At 44.2% G+C, this 22,761-nt stretch overlaps 23 non-coding genes and 1 pseudogene across 23 annotated transcripts; 14 read left to right on the top strand and 10 right to left on the bottom strand.

The window, feature by feature from the left end:
• Positions 1-242: 242 nt before the first annotated feature.
• Positions 243-407, top strand: LOC135026728 (U1 spliceosomal RNA). Its single transcript, XR_010223316.1, has one exon. It is a non-coding gene; the product is annotated as a U1 spliceosomal RNA (small nuclear RNA).
• Positions 408-559: 152 nt separating this feature from the next.
• On the top strand, positions 560-722 carry LOC135026722 (U1 spliceosomal RNA). The gene has a single exon (XR_010223310.1). It is a non-coding gene; the product is annotated as a U1 spliceosomal RNA (small nuclear RNA).
• A 674-nt stretch (positions 723-1,396) lies between these two features.
• Positions 1,397-1,560, top strand: LOC135026812 (U1 spliceosomal RNA). Its single transcript, XR_010223388.1, has one exon. It is a non-coding gene; the product is annotated as a U1 spliceosomal RNA (small nuclear RNA).
• A 152-nt stretch (positions 1,561-1,712) lies between these two features.
• Positions 1,713-1,875, top strand: LOC135026753 (U1 spliceosomal RNA). The gene has a single exon (XR_010223338.1). It is a non-coding gene; the product is annotated as a U1 spliceosomal RNA (small nuclear RNA).
• Positions 1,876-2,549: 674 nt separating this feature from the next.
• Positions 2,550-2,713, top strand: LOC135026842 (U1 spliceosomal RNA). Its single transcript, XR_010223418.1, has one exon. It is a non-coding gene; the product is annotated as a U1 spliceosomal RNA (small nuclear RNA).
• A 152-nt stretch (positions 2,714-2,865) lies between these two features.
• Positions 2,866-3,028, top strand: LOC135026738 (U1 spliceosomal RNA). Its single transcript, XR_010223324.1, has one exon. It is a non-coding gene; the product is annotated as a U1 spliceosomal RNA (small nuclear RNA).
• Positions 3,029-3,702: 674 nt separating this feature from the next.
• On the top strand, positions 3,703-3,866 carry LOC135026841 (U1 spliceosomal RNA). The gene has a single exon (XR_010223417.1). It is a non-coding gene; the product is annotated as a U1 spliceosomal RNA (small nuclear RNA).
• Positions 3,867-4,018: 152 nt separating this feature from the next.
• On the top strand, positions 4,019-4,181 carry LOC135026737 (U1 spliceosomal RNA). Its single transcript, XR_010223323.1, has one exon. It is a non-coding gene; the product is annotated as a U1 spliceosomal RNA (small nuclear RNA).
• Positions 4,182-4,855: 674 nt separating this feature from the next.
• Positions 4,856-5,019, top strand: LOC135026840 (U1 spliceosomal RNA). Its single transcript, XR_010223416.1, has one exon. It is a non-coding gene; the product is annotated as a U1 spliceosomal RNA (small nuclear RNA).
• A 152-nt stretch (positions 5,020-5,171) lies between these two features.
• Positions 5,172-5,334, top strand: LOC135026736 (U1 spliceosomal RNA). The gene has a single exon (XR_010223322.1). It is a non-coding gene; the product is annotated as a U1 spliceosomal RNA (small nuclear RNA).
• Positions 5,335-6,008: 674 nt separating this feature from the next.
• LOC135026849 (U1 spliceosomal RNA) lies at positions 6,009-6,172 on the top strand. Its single transcript, XR_010223425.1, has one exon. It is a non-coding gene; the product is annotated as a U1 spliceosomal RNA (small nuclear RNA).
• A 152-nt stretch (positions 6,173-6,324) lies between these two features.
• On the top strand, positions 6,325-6,487 carry LOC135026732 (U1 spliceosomal RNA). The gene has a single exon (XR_010223320.1). It is a non-coding gene; the product is annotated as a U1 spliceosomal RNA (small nuclear RNA).
• Positions 6,488-7,161: 674 nt separating this feature from the next.
• On the top strand, positions 7,162-7,325 carry LOC135026844 (U1 spliceosomal RNA). Its single transcript, XR_010223420.1, has one exon. It is a non-coding gene; the product is annotated as a U1 spliceosomal RNA (small nuclear RNA).
• Positions 7,326-7,477: 152 nt separating this feature from the next.
• LOC135026735 (U1 spliceosomal RNA) lies at positions 7,478-7,640 on the top strand. The gene has a single exon (XR_010223321.1). It is a non-coding gene; the product is annotated as a U1 spliceosomal RNA (small nuclear RNA).
• An 825-nt stretch (positions 7,641-8,465) lies between these two features.
• LOC135026717 (U1 spliceosomal RNA) lies at positions 8,466-8,628 on the bottom strand. Its single transcript, XR_010223305.1, has one exon. It is a non-coding gene; the product is annotated as a U1 spliceosomal RNA (small nuclear RNA).
• A 152-nt stretch (positions 8,629-8,780) lies between these two features.
• LOC135026847 (U1 spliceosomal RNA) lies at positions 8,781-8,944 on the bottom strand. Its single transcript, XR_010223423.1, has one exon. It is a non-coding gene; the product is annotated as a U1 spliceosomal RNA (small nuclear RNA).
• Positions 8,945-9,618: 674 nt separating this feature from the next.
• LOC135026725 (U1 spliceosomal RNA) lies at positions 9,619-9,781 on the bottom strand. The gene has a single exon (XR_010223313.1). It is a non-coding gene; the product is annotated as a U1 spliceosomal RNA (small nuclear RNA).
• A 152-nt stretch (positions 9,782-9,933) lies between these two features.
• LOC135026826 (U1 spliceosomal RNA) lies at positions 9,934-10,097 on the bottom strand. Its single transcript, XR_010223402.1, has one exon. It is a non-coding gene; the product is annotated as a U1 spliceosomal RNA (small nuclear RNA).
• Positions 10,098-10,782: 685 nt separating this feature from the next.
• On the bottom strand, positions 10,783-10,934 carry LOC135026773 (U1 spliceosomal RNA; annotated as a pseudogene).
• A 152-nt stretch (positions 10,935-11,086) lies between these two features.
• LOC135026705 (U1 spliceosomal RNA) lies at positions 11,087-11,250 on the bottom strand. Its single transcript, XR_010223293.1, has one exon. It is a non-coding gene; the product is annotated as a U1 spliceosomal RNA (small nuclear RNA).
• A 674-nt stretch (positions 11,251-11,924) lies between these two features.
• On the bottom strand, positions 11,925-12,087 carry LOC135026716 (U1 spliceosomal RNA). Its single transcript, XR_010223304.1, has one exon. It is a non-coding gene; the product is annotated as a U1 spliceosomal RNA (small nuclear RNA).
• A 152-nt stretch (positions 12,088-12,239) lies between these two features.
• LOC135026740 (U1 spliceosomal RNA) lies at positions 12,240-12,403 on the bottom strand. The gene has a single exon (XR_010223326.1). It is a non-coding gene; the product is annotated as a U1 spliceosomal RNA (small nuclear RNA).
• A 674-nt stretch (positions 12,404-13,077) lies between these two features.
• On the bottom strand, positions 13,078-13,240 carry LOC135026730 (U1 spliceosomal RNA). The gene has a single exon (XR_010223318.1). It is a non-coding gene; the product is annotated as a U1 spliceosomal RNA (small nuclear RNA).
• A 152-nt stretch (positions 13,241-13,392) lies between these two features.
• On the bottom strand, positions 13,393-13,556 carry LOC135026824 (U1 spliceosomal RNA). Its single transcript, XR_010223400.1, has one exon. It is a non-coding gene; the product is annotated as a U1 spliceosomal RNA (small nuclear RNA).
• Positions 13,557-22,761: the final 9,205 nt, after the last annotated feature.

The raw sequence follows: 22,761 nt of genomic DNA, 5'->3' as shown, positions 1-22,761 counted from the left end.
CAAATCCGTCTTCTGCAGAACTTCCCCCAGGAATGCTTGCACTAGTTGTTGCATTTGGTTTGTTGTTTGGGGGTGCTTCAGTATTAGGCAGCCTTCTGCCCTCCCATGTTCATCTGAAAATATGTGTTCTCCCTGCAGTTGTTGTCCCCAGATGAGAGTTCCCTTGTGCTGCCTCAGTTGAATCTCCTTTACTTCACAGAGATGTGCATGAGCAGCGGCCCTCCCCAGCCCTATCCCAAATCATACTTATTTTGCATAGGAGATACCATGGTCATGAAGATTACTCTCCCAGGGTGAGGTTCATTCATTGCATTCTGGGTATGCTGACCCCTGTGATTTCCCCAAATGTGGGAAACGCGACTGCTTTATTTGTTGGTAGTGGGGGACTGTGTTTGTGTTTTCCTCTGGTCAGCTCTGGTAAAAGTCAAATTTCTTTGTTTCAGATCTTCCTCTAGCCTTGTTCTTCTTTCGAGAGTTTCCTTGTGCTGCCTCAGTTGGATCTCCTTCACTTGACAGGGGGGTGCCCGAGCAGCGACCCTCCCCAGCTCTAGCCCAACTCCTACTTACCTGCCAGGTGAGATACTATGATCATGAAGGTGCTTCTCCCAGGGCAAGGCTCACCCATTGCACTCTGGGTGTGCTGCCCCTGCGATTTCCCCAAATGTGGGAAACTTGACTGCATAATTTGTGTTTCCCCTGGTCAGGTCTCGTATAATTCAGATCTCTTTGTCTCAGGTCTCTCTCCAGCCTAGTTTGCTGTCTGTTTCAACTTCTCTTTTCTTGAGCCGCTCCCTTTTATACCCTTGTGCACTATCCTGACTTCTCCTCCTGTCTGCTTACTTTGTGCCTTCCAATGCGCAATGCAAACTACAGGTAGTGCTGCAGGGCCCACACCCTTTTACTTGCCTTACTGAACAGCTCTGGAGCTGTTACAGTGCCAAGCTGCTGCAAGAAATCAGCTTGAATGCTTCAGGGGATGGGGCATGGCCAACATGAGCCCCACACCGAAGGAGGGTGGAGGTGTTTAATGCGAACTAAGGGTCATCCAAGCGCCGCAAAAGGCCGCCATGCCCTGCATACCCCTTTTCTCTTTTCATATGCAGATGAGGGTTCCAGCCAACTTTGGCCCACTGCTTGGATGACATCACCGTATGCAATTCCGTCTTCTGCAGAACTTCCCCCAGGAATGCTTGTACTAGTTGTTGCATTTGGTTTGTTGTTTGGGGGTGCTTCAGTATTAGGCAGCCTTCTGCCCTCCCATGTTCATCTGAAAATATGTGTTCTCCCTGCAGTTGTTGTCCCCAGATGAGAGTTTCCTTGTGCTGCCTCAGTTGAATCTCCTTTACTTGACAGAGATGTGCATGAGCAGCGGCCCTCCCCAGCCCTATCCCAAATCATACTTATTTTGCATAGGAGATACCATGGTCATGAAGATTGTTCTCCCAGGGTGAGGTTCATTCATTGCATTTTGGGTATGCTGACCCCTGTGATTTCCCCAAATGTGGGAAACTCGACTGCATTATTTGTGGTAGTGGGGGACTGTGTTTGTGCTTTCCTCTGGTCAGCTCTGGAAAAAGTCAGATTTCTTTGTCTCAGATCTTCCTCTAGCCTTGTTCTTCTTTCGAGAGTTCCCTTGTGCTGCCTCAGTTGGATCTCTTTCACTTGACAGGGGGGTGCCCGAACAGCGACTTTCCCCAGCTCTAGCCCAACTCCTACTTACCTGCCAGGTGAGATACTATGATCATGAAGGTGCTTCTCCCAGGGCAAGGCTCACCCATTGCACTCTGAGTGTGCTGCCCCTGCGATTTCCCCAAATGTGGGAAACTTGACTGCATAATTTGTGTTTCCCCTGGTCGGCTCTCGTATAATTCAGATCTCTTTGTCTCAGGTCTCTCTCCAGCCTAGTTTGCTGTCTGTTTCCACTTCTCTTTTCTTCAGCCGCTCCCTTCTATACCCTTGTGCACTATCCTGACTTCTCCTCCCGTCTGCTTACTTTGTGCCTTCCAATGCACAATGCACACTACATGTAGTGCTGCAGGGCCCACACCCTTTTACTTGCCTTACAGAGCAGCTCTGGAGCTGTTACAGTGCCCAGCTGCTGCAAGAAATCAGCTTGAATGCTTCAGGGGATGGGGCATGGCCAACATGAGCCCCACACCAAAGGAGGGTGGAGGTGTTTAATGCGAACTAGGGGTCATCCAAGCACCGCAAAAGGCCGCCATGCCCTGCACGCCCCTTTTCTCTTTTCATATGCAGATGAGGGTTGAAGCCAACTTTGACCCACTGCTTGGATGACATCACCGTATGCAAATCCGTCTTCTGCAGAACTTCCCCCAGGAATGCTTGCACTAGTTGTTGCATTTGGTTTGTTGTTTGGGGGTGCTTCAGTATTAGGCAGCCTTTTGCCCTCCCATGTTCATCTGAAAATATGTGTTCTCCCTGCAGTTGTTGTCCCAAGATGAGAGTTCCCTTGTGCTGCCTCAGTTGAATCTCCTTTACTTGACAGAGATGTGCATGAGCAGCGGCCCTCCCCAGCCCTATTCCAAATCATACTTATTTTGCATAGGAGATACCATGGTCATGAAGATTTTTCTCCCAGGGTGAGGTTCATTCATTGCATTTTGGGTATGCTGACCCCTGTGATTTCCCCAAATGTGGGAAACTTGACTGCATTATTTGTGGTAGTGGGAGACTGTGTTTGTGCTTTCCTCTGGTCAGCTCTGGTAAAAGTCAGATTTCTTTGTCTCAGATTTTCCTTTAGCCTTGTTCTTCTTTCGAGAGTTCCCTTGTGCTGCCTCAGTTGGATCTCCTTCACTTTACAGGGGGGTACCCGAGCAGCGACCCTCCCCAGCTCTAGCCCAACTCCTACTTACCTGCCAGGTGAGATACTATGATCATGAAGGTGCTTCTCCCAGGGCAAGGCTCACCCATTGTACTCTGGGTGTGCTGCTCCTGCGATTTCCCCAAATGTGGGAAACTTGACTGCATAATTTGTGTTTCCCCTGGTCGGCTCTCGTATAATTCAGATCTCTTTGTCTCAGGTCTCTCTCCAGCCTAGTTTGCTGTCTGTTTCCACTTCTCTTTTCTTCAGCCGCTCCCTTCTATACCCTTGTGCACTATCCTGACTTCTCCTCCCGTCTGCTTACTTTGTGCCTTCCAATGCACAATGCAAACTACAGGTAGTGCTGCAGGGCCCACACCCTTTTACTTGCCTTACAGAGCAGCTCTGGAGCTGTTACAGTGCCCAGCTGCTGCAAGAAATCAGCTTGAATGCTTCAGGGGCTGGGGCATAGCCAACATGAGCCCCACACCGAAGGAGGGTGGAGGTGTTTAATGCAAACTAGGGGTCAGACAAGCGCCGCAAAAGGCCACCATGCCCTGCACGCCCCTTTTCTGTTTTCATATGCAGACGAGGGTTGAAGCCAACTTTGACCCACTGCTTGGATGACATCACCATATGCAAATCCATCTGCGGCAGGCCTTCCCCCAGGAATGCTTGCACTAGTTGTTGCATTTGGTTTGTTGTTTGGAGGTGCTTCAGTATTAGGCAGCCTTCTGCCCTCCCATGTTCATCTGAAAATATGTGTTCTCCCTGCAGTTGTTGTCCCAAGATGAGAGTTCCCTTGTGCTGCCTCAGTTGAATCTCCTTTACTTGACAGAGATGTGCATGAGCAGCGGCCCTCCCCAGCCCTATTCCAAATCATACTTATTTTGCATAGGAGATACCATGGTCATGAAGATTTTTCTCCCAGGGTGAGGTTCATTCATTGCATTTTGGGTATGCTGACCCCTGTGATTTCCCCAAATGTGGGAAACTTGACTGCATTATTTGTGGTAGTGGGAGACTGTGTTTGTGCTTTCCTCTGGTCAGCTCTGGTAAAAGTCAGATTTCTTTGTCTCAGATTTTCCTTTAGCCTTGTTCTTCTTTCGAGAGTTCCCTTGTGCTGCCTCAGTTGGATCTCCTTCACTTTACAGGGGGGTACCCGAGCAGCGACCCTCCCCAGCTCTAGCCCAACTCCTACTTACCTGCCAGGTGAGATACTATGATCATGAAGGTGCTTCTCCCAGGGCAAGGCTCACCCATTGTACTCTGGGTGTGCTGCTCCTGCGATTTCCCCAAATGTGGGAAACTTGACTGCATAATTTGTGTTTCCCCTGGTCGGCTCTCGTATAATTCAGATCTCTTTGTCTCAGGTCTCTCTCCAGCCTAGTTTGCTGTCTGTTTCCACTTCTCTTTTCTTCAGCCGCTCCCTTCTATACCCTTGTGCACTATCCTGACTTCTCCTCCCGTCTGCTTACTTTGTGCCTTCCAATGCACAATGCAAACTACAGGTAGTGCTGCAGGGCCCACACCCTTTTACTTGCCTTACAGAGCAGCTCTGGAGCTGTTACAGTGCCCAGCTGCTGCAAGAAATCAGCTTGAATGCTTCAGGGGCTGGGGCATAGCCAACATGAGCCCCACACCGAAGGAGGGTGGAGGTGTTTAATGCAAACTAGGGGTCAGACAAGCGCCGCAAAAGGCCACCATGCCCTGCACGCCCCTTTTCTGTTTTCATATGCAGACGAGGGTTGAAGCCAACTTTGACCCACTGCTTGGATGACATCACCATATGCAAATCCATCTGCGGCAGGCCTTCCCCCAGGAATGCTTGCACTAGTTGTTGCATTTGGTTTGTTGTTTGGAGGTGCTTCAGTATTAGGCAGCCTTCTGCCCTCCCATGTTCATCTGAAAATATGTGTTCTCCCTGCAGTTGTTGTCCCAAGATGAGAGTTCCCTTGTGCTGCCTCAGTTGAATCTCCTTTACTTGACAGAGATGTGCATGAGCAGCGGCCCTCCCCAGCCCTATTCCAAATCATACTTATTTTGCATAGGAGATACCATGGTCATGAAGATTTTTCTCCCAGGGTGAGGTTCATTCATTGCATTTTGGGTATGCTGACCCCTGTGATTTCCCCAAATGTGGGAAACTTGACTGCATTATTTGTGGTAGTGGGAGACTGTGTTTGTGCTTTCCTCTGGTCAGCTCTGGTAAAAGTCAGATTTCTTTGTCTCAGATTTTCCTTTAGCCTTGTTCTTCTTTCGAGAGTTCCCTTGTGCTGCCTCAGTTGGATCTCCTTCACTTTACAGGGGGGTACCCGAGCAGCGACCCTCCCCAGCTCTAGCCCAACTCCTACTTACCTGCCAGGTGAGATACTATGATCATGAAGGTGCTTCTCCCAGGGCAAGGCTCACCCATTGTACTCTGGGTGTGCTGCTCCTGCGATTTCCCCAAATGTGGGAAACTTGACTGCATAATTTGTGTTTCCCCTGGTCGGCTCTCGTATAATTCAGATCTCTTTGTCTCAGGTCTCTCTCCAGCCTAGTTTGCTGTCTGTTTCCACTTCTCTTTTCTTCAGCCGCTCCCTTCTATACCCTTGTGCACTATCCTGACTTCTCCTCCCGTCTGCTTACTTTGTGCCTTCCAATGCACAATGCAAACTACAGGTAGTGCTGCAGGGCCCACACCCTTTTACTTGCCTTACAGAGCAGCTCTGGAGCTGTTACAGTGCCCAGCTGCTGCAAGAAATCAGCTTGAATGCTTCAGGGGATGGGGCATGGCCAACATGAGCCCCACACCAAAGGAAGGTGGAGGTGTTTAATGCGAACTAGGGGTCATCCAAGCACCGCAAAAAGCCGCCATGCCCTGCACGCCCCTTTTCTCTTTTCATATGCAGATGAGGGTTGAAGCCAACTTTGACCCACTGCTTGGAGGACATCACCGTATGCAAATCCGTCTTCTGCAGAACTTCCCCCAGGAATGCTTGCACTAGTTGTTGCATTTGGTTTGTTGTTTGGGGGTGCTTCAGTATTAGGCAGCCTTCTGCCCTCCCATGTTCATCTGAAAAGATGTGGTCTCCCTGCAGTTGTTGTCCCCAGATGAGAGTTCCCTTGTGCTGCCTCAGTTGAATCTCCTTAACTTGACAGAGATGTGCCTGAGCAGCGGCCCACCCCAGCTCTATCCCAAATCATACTTATTTTGCATAGGACATACCATGGTCATGAAGATTATTCTCCCAGGGTGAGGTTCATTCATTGCATTCTGGGTATGCTGACCCCTGTGATTTCCCCAAATGTGGGAAACTCGACTGCTTTATTTGTGGTAGTGGGGGACTGTGTTTGTGTTTTCCTCTGGTCAGCTCTGGTAAAAGTCAGATTTCTTTGTTTCAGATCTTCCTCTAGCCCTGTTCTTCTTTTGAGAGTTCCCTTGTGCTGCCTCAGTTGGATCTCCTTCACTTGACAGGGGGGTGCCCGAGCAGAGACCCTCCCCAGCTCTAGCCCAACTCCTACTTACCTGCCAGGTGAGATACTATGATCATGATGGTGCTTCTCCCAGGGCAAGGCTCACCCATTGCACTCTGGGTGTGCTGCCCCTGCGATTTCCCCAAATGTGGGAAACTTGACTGCATAATTTGTGTTTCCCCTGGTCGGCTCTCGTATAATTCAGATCTCTTTGTCTCAGGTCTCTCTCCAGCCTAGTTTGCTGTCTGTTTCCACTTCTCTTTTCTTCAGCCGCTCCCTTCTATAACCTTGTGCACTATCCTGACTTCTCCTCCCGTCTGCTTACTTTGTGCCTTCCAATGCACAATGCAAACTACAGGTAGTGCTGCAGGGCCCACACCCTTTTACTTGCCTTACAGAGCAGCTCTGGAGCTGTTACAGTGCCCAGCTGCTGCAAGAAATCTGCTTGAATGCTTCAGGGGATGGGGCATGGCCAACATGAGCCCCACACCAAAAGAGGGTGGAGGTGTTTAATGCGAACTAGGGGTCATCCAAGCACCGCAAAAGGCCGCCATGCCCTGCACGCCCCTTTTCTCTTTTCATATGCAGACGAGGGTTGAAGCCAACTTTGACCCACTGCTTGGATGACATCACCATATGCAAATCCATCTGCGGCAGGCCTTCCCCCAGGAATGCTTGCACTAGTTGTTGCATTTGGTTTGTTGTTTGGGGGTGCTTCAGTATTAGGCAGCCTTCTGCCCTCCCATGTTCATCTGAAAATATATGTTCTCCCTGCAGTTGTTGTCCCCAGATGAGAGTTCCCTTGTGTTGCCTCAGTTAAATCTCCTTTACTTGACAGAGATGTGCATGAGCAGCGGCCCTCCCCAGCCCTATTCCAAATCATACTTATTTTGCATAGGAGATACCATGGTCATGAAGATTTTTCTCCCAGGGTGAGGTTTATTCATTGCATTTTGGGTATGCTGACCCCTGTGATTTCCCCAAATGTGGGAAACTTGACTGCATTATTTGTGGTAGTGGGAGGCTGTGTTTGTGATTTCTTCTGGTCAGCTCTGGTAAAAGTCAGATTTCTTTGTCTCAGATTTTCCTTTAGCCTTGTTCTTCTTTCGAGAGTTCCCTTGTGCTGCCTCAGTTGGATCTCCTTCACTTTACAGGGGGGTACCCGAGCAGCGCCCCTCCCCAGCTCTAGCCCAACTCCTACTTACCTGCCAGGTGAGATACTATGATCATGAAGGTGCTTCTCCCAGGGCAAGGCTCACCCATTGTACTCTGGGTGTGCTGCTCCTGCGATTTCCCCAAATGTGGGAAACTTGACTGCATAATTTGTGTTTCCCCTGGTCGGCTCTCGTATAATTCAGATCTCTTTGTCTCAGGTCTCTCTCCAGCCTAGTTTGCTGTCTGTTTCCACTTCTCTTTTCTTCAGCCGCTCCCTTCTATACCCTTGTGCACTATCCTGACTTCTCCCGTCTGCTTACTTTGTGCCTTCCAATGCACAATGCAAACTACAGGTAGTGCTGCAGGGCCCACACCCTTTTACTTGCCTTACAGAGCAGCTCTGGAGCTGTTACAGTGGCCAGCTGCTGCAAGAAATCAGCTTGAATGCTTCAGGGGCTGGGGCATAGCCAACATGAGCCCCACACCGAAGGAGGGTGGAGGTGTTTAATGCAAACTAGGGGTCAGTCAAGCGCCGCAAAAGGCCACCATGCCCTGCACGCCCCTTTTCTGTTTTTATATGCAGACGAGGGTTGAAGCCACCTTTGACCCACTGCTTGGATGACATCACCATATGCAAATCCATCTGCGGCAGGCCTTCCCCCAGGAATGCTTGCACTAGTTGTTGCATTTGGTTTGTTGTTTGGGGGTGCTTCAGTATTAGGCAGCCTTCTGCTCCACCCTCCTTTGGTGTGGGGCTCATGTTGGCCATGTCCCATCCCCTGAAGCATTCAAGCAGATTTCTTGCAGCAGCTGGGCACTGTAACAGCTCCAGAGACGCTCTGTAAGGCAAGTAAAAGGGTGTGGGCCCTGCAGCACTACCTGTAGTTTGCATTGTGCATTGGAAGGCACAAAGTAAGCAGACGGGAGGAGAAGTCAGGATAGTGCACAAGGGTATAGAAGGGAGCGGCTGAAGAAAAGAGAAGTGGAAACAGACAGCAAACTAGGCTGGAGAGAGATCTGAGACAAAGAGATCTGAATTATACGAGAGCCGACCAGGGGAAACACAAATTATGCAGTCAAGTTTCCCACATTTGGGGAAATCGCAGGGGCAGCACACCCAGAGTGCAATGGGTGAGCCTTGCCCTGGGAGAAGCACCTTCATGATCATAGTATCTCACCTGGCAGGTAAGTAGGAGTTGGGCTAGAGCTAGGGAGGGTCGCTGCTCGGGCACCCCCCTGTTAAGTGAAGGAGATCCAACTGAGGCAGCACAAGGGAACTCTCGAAAGAAGAACAAGGCTAAAGGAAAATCTGAAACAAAGAAATCTGACTTTTACCAGAGCTGACCAGAAGAAATCACAAACACAGCCTCCCACTACCACAAATAATGCAGTCGAGTTTCCCACATTTGGGGAAATCACAGGGGTCAGCATACCCAAAATGCAATGAATGAACCTCACCCTGGGAGAAAAATCTTCATGACCATGGTATCTCCTATGCAAAATAAGTATGATTTGGAAGAGGGCTGGGGAGGGCCGCTGCTCATGCACATCTCTGTCAAGTAAAGGAGATTCAACTGAGGCAGCACAAGGGAACTCTCATCTTGGGACAACAACTGCAGGGAGAACATATATTTTCAGATGAACATGGGAGGGCAGAAGGCTGCCTAATACTGAAGCACCCCCAAACAACAAACCAAATGCAACAACTAGTGCAAGCATTCCTGGGGGAAGGCCTGCCGCAGATGGATTTGCATATGGTGATGTCATCCAAGCAGTTGGTCAAAGTTGGCTTCAACCCTCGTCTGCATATGAAAAGAGAAAAGGGGCGTGCAGGGCATGGTGGCCTTTTGCGGCGCTTGGCTGACCCCTAGTTTGCATAAAACACCTCCACCCTCCTTTGGTGTGGGGCTCATGTTGGCTATGCCCCAGCCCCTGAAGCATTCAAGCTGAATTCTTGCAGCAGCTGGGCACTGTAACAGCTCCAGAGCTGCTCTGTAAGGCAAGTAAAAGGGTGTGGGCCCTGCAGCACTACCTGTAGTTCGCATTGTGCGTTGGAAGGCACAAAGTAAGCAGACAGGAGGAGAAGTCAGGATAGTGCGCAAGGGCATAGAAGGGAGCGGCTCAAGAAAAGAGAAGTGGAAACAGACAGCAAACTAGGCTGGAGAGAGACCTGAGACAAAGAGATCTGAATTATACGAGAGCCGACCAGGGGAAACACAAATTATGCAGTCAAGTTTCCCACATTTGGGGAAATCGCAGGAGCAGCACACCCAGAGTGCAATGGGTGAGCCTTGCCCTGGGAGAAGCACCTTCATGATCATAGTATCTCACCTGGCAGGTAAGTAGGAGTTGGGCTAGAGCTGGGGAGGGTCGCTGCTCGGGTACCCCCCTGTAAAGTGAAGGAGATCCAACTGAGGCAGCACAAGGGAACTCTCGAAAGAAGAACAAGGCTAGAGGAAGATCTGAGACAAAGAAATCTGACTTTTACCAGAGCTGACCAGAGGAAAGCACAAACACAGTCCCCCACTACCACAAATAATGCAGTCAAGTTTCCCACATTTGGGGAAATCACAGAGGTCAGCATACCCAAAATGCAATGAATGAACCTCACCCTGGGAGAACAATCTTCATGACCATGGTATCTCCTATGCAAAATAAGTATGATTTGGAATAGGGCTGGGAAGGGCCGCTGCTCATGCACATCTCTGTCAAGTAAAGGAGATTCAACTGAGGCAGCACAAGGGAACTCTCATCTGGGGACAACAACTGCAGGGAGAACACATATTTTCAGATGAACATGGGAGGGCAGAAGGCTGCCTAATACTGAAGCACCCCCAAACAACAAACCAAATGCAACAACTAGTGCAAGCATTCCTGGGGGAAGTTCTGCAGAAGATGGATTTGCATACGGTGATGTCATCCAAGCAGTGGGTCAAAGTTGGCTTCAACCCTCATCTGCATATGAAAAGAGAAAAGGGGCGTGCAGGGCATGGCGGCCTTTTGCGGTGCTTGGATGACCCCTAGTTCGCATTAAACACCTCCACCCTCCTTCGGTGTGGGGCTCATGTTGGCTATGCCCCAGCCCCTGAAGCATTCAAGCTGATTTCTTGCAGCAGCTGGGCACTGTAACAGCTCCAGAGCTGCTCTGTAAGGCAAGTAAAAGGGTGTGGGCCCTGCAGCACTACCTGTAGTTTGCATTGTGCATTGGAAGGCACAAAGTAAGCAGATGGGAGGAGAAGTCAGGATAGTGCACAAGGGTATAGAAGGGAGCGGCTGAAGAAAAGAGAAGTGGAAACAGACAGCAAACTAGGCTGGAGAGAGACCTGAGACAAAGAGATCTGAATTATACGTGAGCCGACCAGGGGAAACACAAATTATGCAGTCAAGATTCCCACATTTGGGGAAATCGCAGGAGCATCACACCCAGAGTACAATGGGTGAGCCTTGCCCTGGGAGAAGCACCTTCATGATCATAGTATCTCACCTGGCAGGTAAGTAGGAGTTGGGCTAGAGCTGGGGAGGGTCGCTGCTCGGGTACCCCCCTGTAAAGTGAAGGAGATCCAACTGAGGCAGCACAAGGGAACTCTCGAAAGAAGAACAAGGCTAAAGGAAAATCTGAGACAAAGAAATCTGACTTTTACCAGAGCTGACCAGAGGAAAGCACAAACACAGTCTCCCACTACCACAAATAATGCAGTCAAGTTTCCGACATTTGGGGAAATCACAGGGGTCAGCATACCCAAAATGCAATGAATGAACCTCACCCTGGGAGAAAAATCTTCATGACCATGGTATCTCCTATGCAAAATAAGTATGATTTGGAATAGGGCTGGGGAGGGCCGCTGCTCATGCACATCTCTGTCAAGTAAAGGAGATTCAACTGAGGCAGCACAAGGGAACTCTCATCTTGGGACAACAACTGCAGGGAGAACATATATTTTCAGATGAACATGGGAGGGCAGAAGGCTGCCTAATACTGAAGCACCCCCAAACAACAAACCAAATGCAACAACTAGTGCAAGCATTCCTGGGGGAAGGCCTGCCGCAGATGGATTTGCATATGGTGATGTCATCCAAGCAGTGGGTCAAAGTTGGCTTCAACCCTCGTCTGCATATGAAAAGAGAAAAGGGGCGTGCATGGCATGGTGGCCTTTTGCGGCGCTTGGCTGACCCCTAGTTTGCATTAAACACCTCCACCCTCCTTTGGTGTGGGGCTCATGTTGGCTATGCCCCAGCCCCTGAAGCATTCAAGCTGATTTCTTGCAGCAGCTGGGCACTGTAACAGCTCCAGAGCTGCTCTGTAAGGCAAGTAAAAGGGTGTGGGCCCTGCAGCACTACCTGTAGTTCGCATTGTGCATTGGAAGGCACAAAGTAAGCAGACGGGAGGAGAAGTCAGGATAGTGCACAAGGGTATAGAAGGGAGCGGCTGAAGAAAAGAGAAGTGGAAACAGACAGCAAACTAGGCTGGAGAGAGACCTGAGACAAAGAGATCTGAATTATACGAGAGCCGACCAGGGGAAACACAAATTATGCAGTCAAGTTTCCCACATTTGGGGAAATCGCAGGGGCAGCACACCCAGAGTGCAATGGGTGAGCCTTGCCCTGGGAGAAGCACCTTCATGATCATAGTATCTCACCTGGCAGGTAAGTAGGAGTTGGGCTAGAGCTGGGGAGGGTCGCTGCTCGGGTTCCCCCCTGTGAAGTGAAGGAGATCCAACTGAGGCAGCACCAGGGAACTCTCGAAAGAAGAACAAGGCTAGAGGAAGATCTGAGACAAAGAAATCTGACTTTTACCAGAGCTGACCAGAGGAAAGCACAAACACAGTCCCCCACTACCACAAATAATGCAGTCGAGTTTCCCACATTTGGGAAAATCACAGGGGTCAGCATACCCAGAATGCAATGAATGAACCTCACCCTGGGAGAACAATCTTCATGACCATGGTATCTCCTATGCAAAATAAGTATGATTTGGGATAGGGCTGGTGAGGGCCGCTGCTCAGGCACATCTCTGTCAAGCAAAGGAGATTCAACTGAGGCAGCACAAGGGAACTCTCATCTGGGGACAACAACTGCAGGGAGACCACATCTTTTCAGATGAACATGGGAGGGCGGAAGGCTGCCTAATACTGAAGCACCATCAAATATCAAACCATATGCAACAACTAGTACAAGCACTCCTGGGGGAAGGTCTGCAGCAGACGGATTTGCATATGGTGATGTTATCCAAGCAGTGGGCCAAAGTTGACTGGAACCCTCATCTGCATATGAAAAGAGAAAAGGGGCATGCAGGGCATGGCGGCCTTTTGCAGTGCTTGGATGACCCCTAGTTCGCATTAAACACCCCCACCCTCCTTTGGTGTGGGGCTCATGTTGGCCATGCCCCATCCCCTGAAGCATTCAAGCTGATTTCTTGCAGCAGCTGGGCACTGTAACAGCTCCAGAGCTGCTCTGTAAGGCAAGTAAAAGGGTGTGGGCCCTGAAGCACTACCTGTAGTTTGCATTGTGCATTGGAAGGCACAAAGTAAGCAGACGGGAGGAGAAGTCAGGATAGTGCACAAGGGTATAGAAGGGAGCGGCTGAAGAAAAGAGAAGTGGAAACAGACAGCAAACTAGGCTGGAGAGAGACCTGAGACAAAGAGATCTGAATTATACGAGAGCCGACCAAGGGAAACACAAATTATGCAGTCAAGTTTCCCACATTTGGGGAAATCGCAGGGGCAGCACACCCAGAGTGCAATGGGTGAGCCTTGCCCTGGGAGAAGCACCTTCATGATCATAGTATCTCACCTGGCAGGTAAGTAGAAGTTGGGCTAGAGCTGGGGAGGGTCGCTGCTCGGGTACCCCCCTGTAAAGTGAAGGAGATCCAACTGAGGCAGCACAAGGGAACTCTCGAAAGAAGAACAAGGCTAGAGGAAAATCTGAGACAAAGAAATCTGACTTTTACCAGAGCTGACCAGAGGAAAGCACAAACACAGTCCCCCACTACCACAAATAATGCAGACAAGTTTCCCACATTTGGGGAAATCACAGGGGTCAGCATACCCAAAATGCAATGAATGAACCTCACCCTGGGAGAACAATCTTCATGACCATGGTATCTCCTATGCAAAATAAGTATGATTTGGAATAGGGCTGGGGAGGGCCGCTGCTCATGCACATCTCTGTCAAGTAAAGGAGATTCAACTGAGGCAGCACAAGGGAACTCTCATCTGGGGACAACAACTGCAGGGAGAACACATATTTTCAGATGAACATGGGAGGGCAGAAGGCTGCCTAATACTGAAGCACCCCCAAACAACAAACCAAATGCAACAACTAGTGCAAGCATTCCTGGGGGAAGTTCTGCAGAAGACGGATTTGCATACGGTGATGTCATCCAAGCAGTGGGTCAAAGTTGGCTTCAACCCTCATCTGCATATGAAAAGAGAAAATGGGCGTGCAGGGCATGGCGGCCTTTTGCGGTGCTTGGATGACCCCTAGTTCGCATTAAACACCTCCACCCTCCTTTGGTGTGGGGCTCATGTTGGCCATGCCCCATCCCCTGAAGCATTCAAGCTGATTTCTTGCAGCAGCTGGGCACTGTAACAGCTCCAGAGCTGCTCTGTAAGGCAAGTAAAATGGTGTGGGCCCTGCAGCACTTCCTGTAGTTTGCATTGTGCATTGGAAGGCACAAAGTAAGCAGACTGGAGGAGAAGTCAGGATAGTGCACAAGGGTATAGAAGGGAGCGGCTGAAGAAAAGAGAAGTGGAAACAGACAGCAAACTAGGCTGGAGAGAGACCTGAGACAAAGAGATCTGAATTATACGAGAGCCGACCAGGGGAAACACAAATTATGCAGTCAAGTTTCCCACATTTGGGGAAATCGCAGGGGCAGCACACCCAGAGTGCAATGGGTGAGCCTTGCCCTGGGAGAAGCACCTTCATGTTAGCATAAAAATAAAGCCAGAAAATGAAGAGCTGTTTAATCAGTCAATTGGATTTTTTTGCAAGCATATTTCTTTTTTCTCTGCAACCCACTGCTAAATTGTGCTTCCTAGCTGTTTTTATAAAATCACTGAATCAAATCTAACTCTGATTACATCAGAGAAGGCCAGGTACCCTACACCATAACAGGGGTTTTCGAAATTTTGACTTGTCTACTTAAATATCACCAAAATCTGATCACAAGGTCAATTACGTCCCTGGGTGGGATTGAACCACCAACCTTTTGATTAATAGCTGAACACACTAACCGATTGCGCCACAGAGACACTTTGCAAAAAGTACATACTGACAAAGACTAATAAGCATTCATCTAGAACGTTTCCTAGAAAAACTTTAAAAAGTCAATAATCTGGAGAGTTTTTGTAAGATGTTTCTTCCAGCAACCAATGAAGAAACACATTGGTACTTTCGCATGATGAGTGAGTGCTTCAGGATCTCTTGCACTTACATGTGCAGCAGAGTACTGCACTGGAAGCATGCTGGGCCCATAACCCAGAGGTAGGCAGATTGAAACTATCCTTTGCTATATGCATTTTTTTTTTGTTCATTAAAGTAATCCAAAACTGGGATTGATATTTTAGCTTTTATTTTTACTTAAAGTACAATAACTTTTACCATTTTAATTTTTTTTAATAGTATATTGACAGTATTGTTTTCTTTCAAAAATCCAATTAATTTTCTTTACCCGATTATTGAAATGGTAATTGACAAAAACAAACTACATTGTCACCAGAAGAGCAATACAAAATGTACAAGTGATATATTAAAATCATCTTTTCAGCTTGAATTTCAATGATGCATTGGGGCAACGATTTTGTGAGAAACATCTTCACCCTTAAATAAAGATTTTCTTAATTCCTTACCTGTGTGCTAATTAGATATCACCTTGTTTTCACATTAAACAGACTTCCACATGAGAAAGCAGCAAGGATGCAGTGGCGTTAATGTTTCCTGGTGTCAACCTGTATTATTTCAGTAGATATTGAAATGAGGATGCATCTTGCTGCCTTTCCAATGAAGCAAGTTTAATTTAGTAATAGGTGAAAAACCATCACTACAAATATGTTAATCAGATACTTGGCTTTGTGGACACTTTTCAGAGAACAAATTAGTTAGCATAAAAATAAAGCCAGAAAATGAAGAGCTGTTTAATCATTCAATTGGATTTTTCTGCCAGCATATTTCTTTTTCTCTGCAACCCACTGCTAAATTGTGCTTCCTAGCTGTTTTTATAACATCACTGAATCAAATCTAACTCTGATTACATCAGAGAAGGCCAGGTACCCTACACCATAAGAGGGGGTTTGCAATTTTGACTTGTCTACTTAAATATCACCAAAATCTGATCACAAGGTCAATTACGTCCCTGGGTGGGATTGAACCACCAACCTTTTGATTAATAGCTGCACACACTAACCGATTGCGCCACAGAGACACTTTGCGAAAAGTATATACTGACAAAGACTAATAAGCATTCATCTAGAACGTTTCCTAGAAAAACTTTAAAAAGTCAATAATCTGGAGAGTGTTTGTAAGATGTTTCTTCCAGCAACCAATGAAGAAACACATTGGTACTTTCGCATGATGAGTGAGTGCTTCAGGATCTCTTGCACTTACATGTGCAGCAGAGCACTGCAATGGAAGCATGCTGGGTCCATAACCCAGAGGTAGGCAGATTGAAACTATCCTTTGCTATATGCATTTTTTTTTGTCATTAAAGTAATCCAAAACTGGGATTGATATTTTAGCTTTTATTTTTACTTAAAGTACAATAACTTTTACCATTTTAATTTGTTTTAATAGTATATTGACAGTATTGTTTTCTTTCAAAAATCCACTTAATTTTCTTTACCCTATTATTAAAATGGTAATTGACAAAAACAAACTACATTGTCACCAGAAGAGCAATACAAAATGTACAAGTGATATATTAAAATCATCTTTCCAGCTTGAATTTCAATGATGCATTGGGGCAACGATTTTGTGAGAAACATCTTCACCCTTAAATAAAGATTTTCTTAATTCCTTACCTGTGTGCTAATTAGATATCACCTTGTTTTCACATTAAACAGACTTCCACATGAGAAAGCAGCAAGGATGCAGTGGCGTTAATGTTTCCTGGTGTCAACCTGTATTATTTCAGTAGATATTGAAATGAGGATGCATCTTGCTGCCTTTCCAATGAAGCAAGTTTAATTTAGTAATAGGTGAAAAACCATCCCTACAAATATGTTAATCAGATACTTGGCTTTGTGGACACTTTTCAGAGAACAAATTAGTTAGCATAAAAATAAAGCCAGAAAATGAAGAGCTGTTTAATCACTCAATTGGATTTTTCTGCCAGCATTTTTCTTTTTCTCTGCAACCCACTGCTAAATTGTGCTTCCTAGCTGTTTTTATAAAATCACTGAATCAAATCTAACTCTGATTACATCAGAGAAGGCCAGGTACCCTACACCATAACAGGGGGTTTGAAATTTTGACTTGTCTACTTAAAGATCACCAAAATCTGATAACAAGGTCAATTAAGTCCCTGGGTGGGATTGAACCACCAACCTTTTGGTTAATAGCCTTACACACTAACTGATTGCGCCACCGCGACACTTTGCAAAAGTACATACTGACAAAGGCTAATAAGCATTCATCTAGAACGATTCCTAGAAACATTTTAAAAAGTCAATAATGTGGAGAGTTTTTGTATGATGTTTCTTCCATCAACCAATGAAGAAACACATTGGTACTTTCCCATGATGAGTGAGTGCTTCAGGATCTCTTGCACTTACATGTGCAGCAGAGTACTGTAATGGAAGCATGCTGGGTCCATAACCCAGAGGTAGGCAGATTGAAACTATCCTCTGCTATATGCATTTTTTTTTTGTTAATTAAAGTAATCCAAAACTGGGATTGATATTTTTGCTCTTTTATTTTTACTTAAAGTACAATAACTTTTACCATTTTAATTTGTTTTAATAGTATATTGACAGTATTGTTTTCTTTCAAAAATCCAATTAATATTCTTTACCCGATTATTAAAATGGTTATTGACAAAAGCAAACTACATTGTCACCAGAAGAGCAATACAAAATGTACAAGTGATATATTAAAATCATCTTTCCAGCTTGAATTTCAATGATGCATTGGGGCAACGATTTTGTGAGAAACATCTTCACCCTTAAATAAAGATTTTCTTAATTCCTTACCTGTGTGCTAATTAGATATCACCTTGTTTTCACATTAAACAGACTTCCACATGAGAAAGCAGCAAGGATGCAGTGGCGTTAATGTTTCCTGGTGTCAACCTGTATTATTTCAGTAGATATTGAAATGAGGATGCATCTTGCTGCCTTTCCAATGAAGCAAGTTTAATTTAGTAATAGGTGAAAAACCATCCCTACAAAGATGTTAATCAGATACTTGGCTTTGTGGACACTTTTCAGAGAACAAATTTGTTAGCATAAAAATAAAGCCAGAAAATGAAGAGCTGTTTAATCAGTCAATTGGATTTTTTTGCCAGCATATTTCTTTTTCTCTGCAACCCACTGCTAAATTGTGCTTCCTAGCTGTTTTTATAAAATCACTGAATCAAATCTAACTCTGATTACATCAGAGAAGGCCAGGTACCCTACACCATAACAGGGGTTTTTGAAATTTTGACTTGTCTACTTAAATATCACCAAAATCTGATCACAAGGTCAATTACGTCCCTGGGTGGGATTGAACCACCAACCTTTTGATTAATAGCTGAACACACTAACCGATTGCGCCACAGAGACACTTTGCAAAAAGTACATACTGACAAAGACTAATAAGCATTCATCTAGAACGTTTCCTAGAAAAACTTTAAAAAGTCAATAATCTGGAGAGTTTTTGTAAGATGTTTCTTCCAGCAACCAATGAAGAAACACATTGGTACTTTCGCATGATGAGTGAGTGCTTCAGGATCTCTTGCACTTACATGTGCAGCAGAGTACTGCACTGGAAGCATGCTGGGCCCATAACCCAGAGGTAGGCAGATTGAAACTATCCTTTGCTATATGCATTTTTTTTTTGTTCATTAAAGTAATCCAAAACTGGGATTGATATTTTAGCTTTTATTTTTACTTAAAGTACAATAACTTTTACCATTTTAATTTGTTTTAATAGTATATTGACAGTATTGTTTTCTTTCAAAAATCCAATTAATTTTCTTTACCCGATTATTAAAATGGTAATTGACAAAAACAAACTACATTGTCACCAGAAGAGCAATACAAAATGTACAAGTGATATATTAAAATCATCTTTCCAGCTTGAATTTCAATGATGCATTGGGGCAACGATTTTGTGAGAAACATCTTCACCCTTAAATAAAGATTTTCTTAATTCCTTACCTGTGTGCTAATTAGATATCACCTTGTTTTCACATTAAACAGACTTCCACATGAGAAAGCAGCAAGGATGCAGTGGCGTTAATGTTTCCTGGTGTCAACCTGTATTATTTCAGTAGATATTGAAATGAGGATGCATCTTGCTGCCTTTCCAATGAAGCAAGTTTAATTTAGTAATAGGTGAAAAACCATCACTACAAATATGTTAATCAGATACTTGGCTTTGTGGACACTTTTCAGAGAACAAATTAGTTAGCATAAAAATAAAGCCAGAAAATGAAGAGCTGTTTAATCACTCAATTGGATTTTTCTGCCAGCATATTTCTTTTTCTCTGCAACCCACTGCTAAATTGTGCTTCCTAGCTGTTTTTATAAAATCACTGAATCAAATCTAACTCTGATTACATCAGAGAAGGCCAGGTACCCTACACCATAACAGGGGGTTTGAAATTTTGACTTGTCTACTTAAAGATCACCAAAATCTGATAACAAGGTCAATTAAGTCCCTGGGTGGGATTGAACCACCAACCTTTTGGTTAATAGCCTTACACACTAACTGATTGCGCCACAGCGACACTTTGCAAAACTATATACTGACAAAGGCTAATAAGCATTCATCTAGAACGATTCCTAGAAACATTTTAAAAAGTCAATAATGTGGAGAGTTTTTGTAAGATGTTTCTTCCATCAACCAATGAAGAAACACATTGGTACTTTCCCATGATGAGTGAGTGCTTCAGGATCTCTTGCACTTACATGTGCAGCAGAGTACTGTAATGGAAGCATGCTGGGTCCATAACCCAGAGGTAGGCAGATTGAAACTATCCTCTGCTATATGCATTTTTTTTGTTAATTAAAGTAATCCAAAACTGGGATTGATATTTTTGCTCTTTTATTTTTACTTAAAGTACAATAACTTTTACCATTTTAATTTGTTTTAATAGTATATTGACAGTATTGTTTTCTTTCAAAAATCCAATTAATTTTCTTTACCCGATTATTAAAATGGTAATTGACAAAAACAAACTACATTGTCACCAGAAGAGCAATACAAAATGTACAAGTGATATATTAAAATCATCTTTCCAGCTTGAATTTCAATGATGCATTGGGGCAACGATTTTGTGAGAAACATCTTCACCCTTAAATAAAGATTTTCTTAATTCCTTACCTGTGTGCTAATTAGATATCACCTTGTTTTCACATTAAACAGACTTCCACATGAGAAAACAGCAAAGATGCAGTGGCGTTAATGTTTCCTGGTGTCAACCTGTATTATTTCCGTAGATATTGAAATGAGGATGCATCTTGCTGCCTTTCCAATGAAGCAAGTTTAATTTAGTAATAGGTGAAAAACCATCCCTACAAAGATGTTAATCAGATACTTGGCTTTGTGGACACTTTTCAGAGAACAAATTTGTTATCATAAAAATAAAGCCAGAAAATGAAGAGCTGTTTAATCACTCAATTGGATTTTTCTACCAGCATTTTTCTTTTTCTCTGCAACCCACTGCTAAATTGTGCTTCCTAGCTGATTTTTTATAAAATCACTTAATCAAATCTAACTCTGATTACATCAGAGAAGGCCAGGTACCCTACACCATAAGAGGGGGTTTGCAATTTTGACTTGTCTACTTAAATATCACCAAAATCTGATCACAAGGTCAATTACGTCCCTGGGTGGGATTGAACCACCAACCTTTTGACTAATAGCTGAACACACTAACCGATTGCGCCACAGAGACACTTTGCAAAAAGTCCATACTGACAAAGACTAATAAGCATTCATCTAGAACGTTTCCTAGAAAAACTTTAAAAAGTCATTAATCTGGAGAGTTTTTGTAAGATGTTTCTTCCAGCAACCAATGAAGAAACACATTGGTACTTTCCCATGATGAGTGAGTGCTTCAGGATCTCTTGCACTTACATGTGCAGCAGAGTACTGTAATGGAAGCATGCTGGGTCCATAACCCAGAGGTAGGCAGATTGAAACTATCCTCTGCTATATGCATTTTTTTTTTGTTAATTAAAGTAATCCAAAACTGGGATTGATATTTTTGCTCTTTTATTTTTACTTAAAGTACAATAACTTTTACCATTTTAATTTGTTTTAATAGTATATTGACAGTATTGTTTTCTTTCAAAAATCCAATTAATTTTCTTTACCCGATTATTAAAATGGTAATTGACAAAAGCAAACTACATTGTCACCAGAAGAGCAATACAAAATGTACAAGTGATATATTAAAATCATCTTTCCAGCTTGAATTTCAATGATGCATTGGGGCAACGATTTTGTGAGAAACATCTTCACCCTTAAATAAAGATTTTCTTAATTCCTTACCTGTGTGCTAATTAGATATCACCTTGTTTTCACATTAAACAGACTTCCACATGAGAAAGCAGCAAGGATGCAGTGGCGTTAATGTTTCCTGGTGTCAACCTGTATTATTTCAGTAGATATTGAAATGAGGATGCATCTTGCTGCCTTTCCAATGAAGCAAGTTTAATTTAGTAATAGGTGAAAAACCATCCCTACAAAGATGTTAATCAGATACTTGGCTTTGTGGACACTTTTCAGAGAACAAATTTGTTAGCATAAAAATAAAGCCAGAAAATGAAGAGCTGTTTAATCAGTCAATTGGATTTTTTTGCCAGCATATTTCTTTTTCTCTGCAACCCACTGCTAAATTGTGCTTCCTAGCTGTTTTTATAAAATCACTGAATCAAATCTAACTCTGATTACATCAGAGAAGGCCAGGTACCCTACACCATAACAGGGGTTTTCGAAATTTTGACTTGTCTACTTAAATATCACCAAAATCTGATCACAAGGTCAATTACGTCCCTGGGTGGGATTGAACCACCAACCTTTTGATTAATAGCTGAACACACTAACCGATTGCGCCACAGAGACACTTTGCAAAAAGTACATACTGACAAAGACTAATAAGCATTCATCTAGAACGTTTCCTAGAAAAACTTTAAAAAGTCAATAATCTGGAGAGTTTTTGTAAGATGTTTCTTCCAGCAACCAATGAAGAAACACATTGGTACTTTCGCATGATGAGTGAGTGCTTCAGGATCTCTTGCACTTACATGTGCAGCAGAGTACTGCACTGGAAGCATGCTGGGCCCATAACCCAGAGGTAGGCAGATTGAAACTATCCTTTGCTATATGCATTTTTTTTTGTTCATTAAAGTAATCCAAAACTGGGATTGATATTTTAGCTTTTATTTTTACTTAAAGTACAATAACTTTTACCATTTTAATTTTTTTTAATAGTATATTGACAGTATTGTTTTCTTTCAAAAATCCAATTAATTTTCTTTACCCGATTATTAAAATGGTAATTGACAAAAACAAACTACATTGTCACCAGAAGAGCAATACAAAATGTACAAGTGATATATTAAAATCATCTTTCCAGCTTGAATTTCAATGATGCATTGGGGCAACGAATTTGTGAGAAACATCTTCACCCTTAAATAAAGATTTTCTTAATTCCTTACCTGTGTGCTAATTAGATATCACCTTGTTTTCACATTAAACAGACTTCCACATGAGAAAGCAACAAGGATGCAGTGGCGTTAATGTTTCCTGGTGTCAACCTGTATTATTTCAGTAGATATTGAAATGAGGATGCATCTTGCTGCCTTTCCAATGAAGCAAGTTTAATTTAGTAATAGGTGAAAAACCATCACTACAAATATGTTAATCAGATACTTGGCTTTGTGGACACTTTTCAGAGAACAAATTAGTTAGCATAAAAATAAAGCCAGAAAATGAAGAGCTGTTTAATCACTCAATTGGATTTTTCTGCCAGCATATTTCTTTTTCTCTGCAACCCACTGCTAAATTGTGCTTCCTAGCTGTTTTTATAAAATCACTGAATCAAATCTAACTCTGATTACATCAGAGAAGGCCAGGTACCCTACACCATAAGAGGGGGTTTGCAATTTTGACTTGTC

The sequence above is a fragment of the Pseudophryne corroboree genome, unplaced genomic scaffold (assembly GCF_028390025.1).
Source record: "Pseudophryne corroboree isolate aPseCor3 unplaced genomic scaffold, aPseCor3.hap2 scaffold_449, whole genome shotgun sequence".
NCBI classification, from domain to species: domain Eukaryota; kingdom Metazoa; phylum Chordata; class Amphibia; order Anura; family Myobatrachidae; genus Pseudophryne; species Pseudophryne corroboree.
This window is presented reverse-complemented; position numbering and strand designations above follow the sequence as displayed.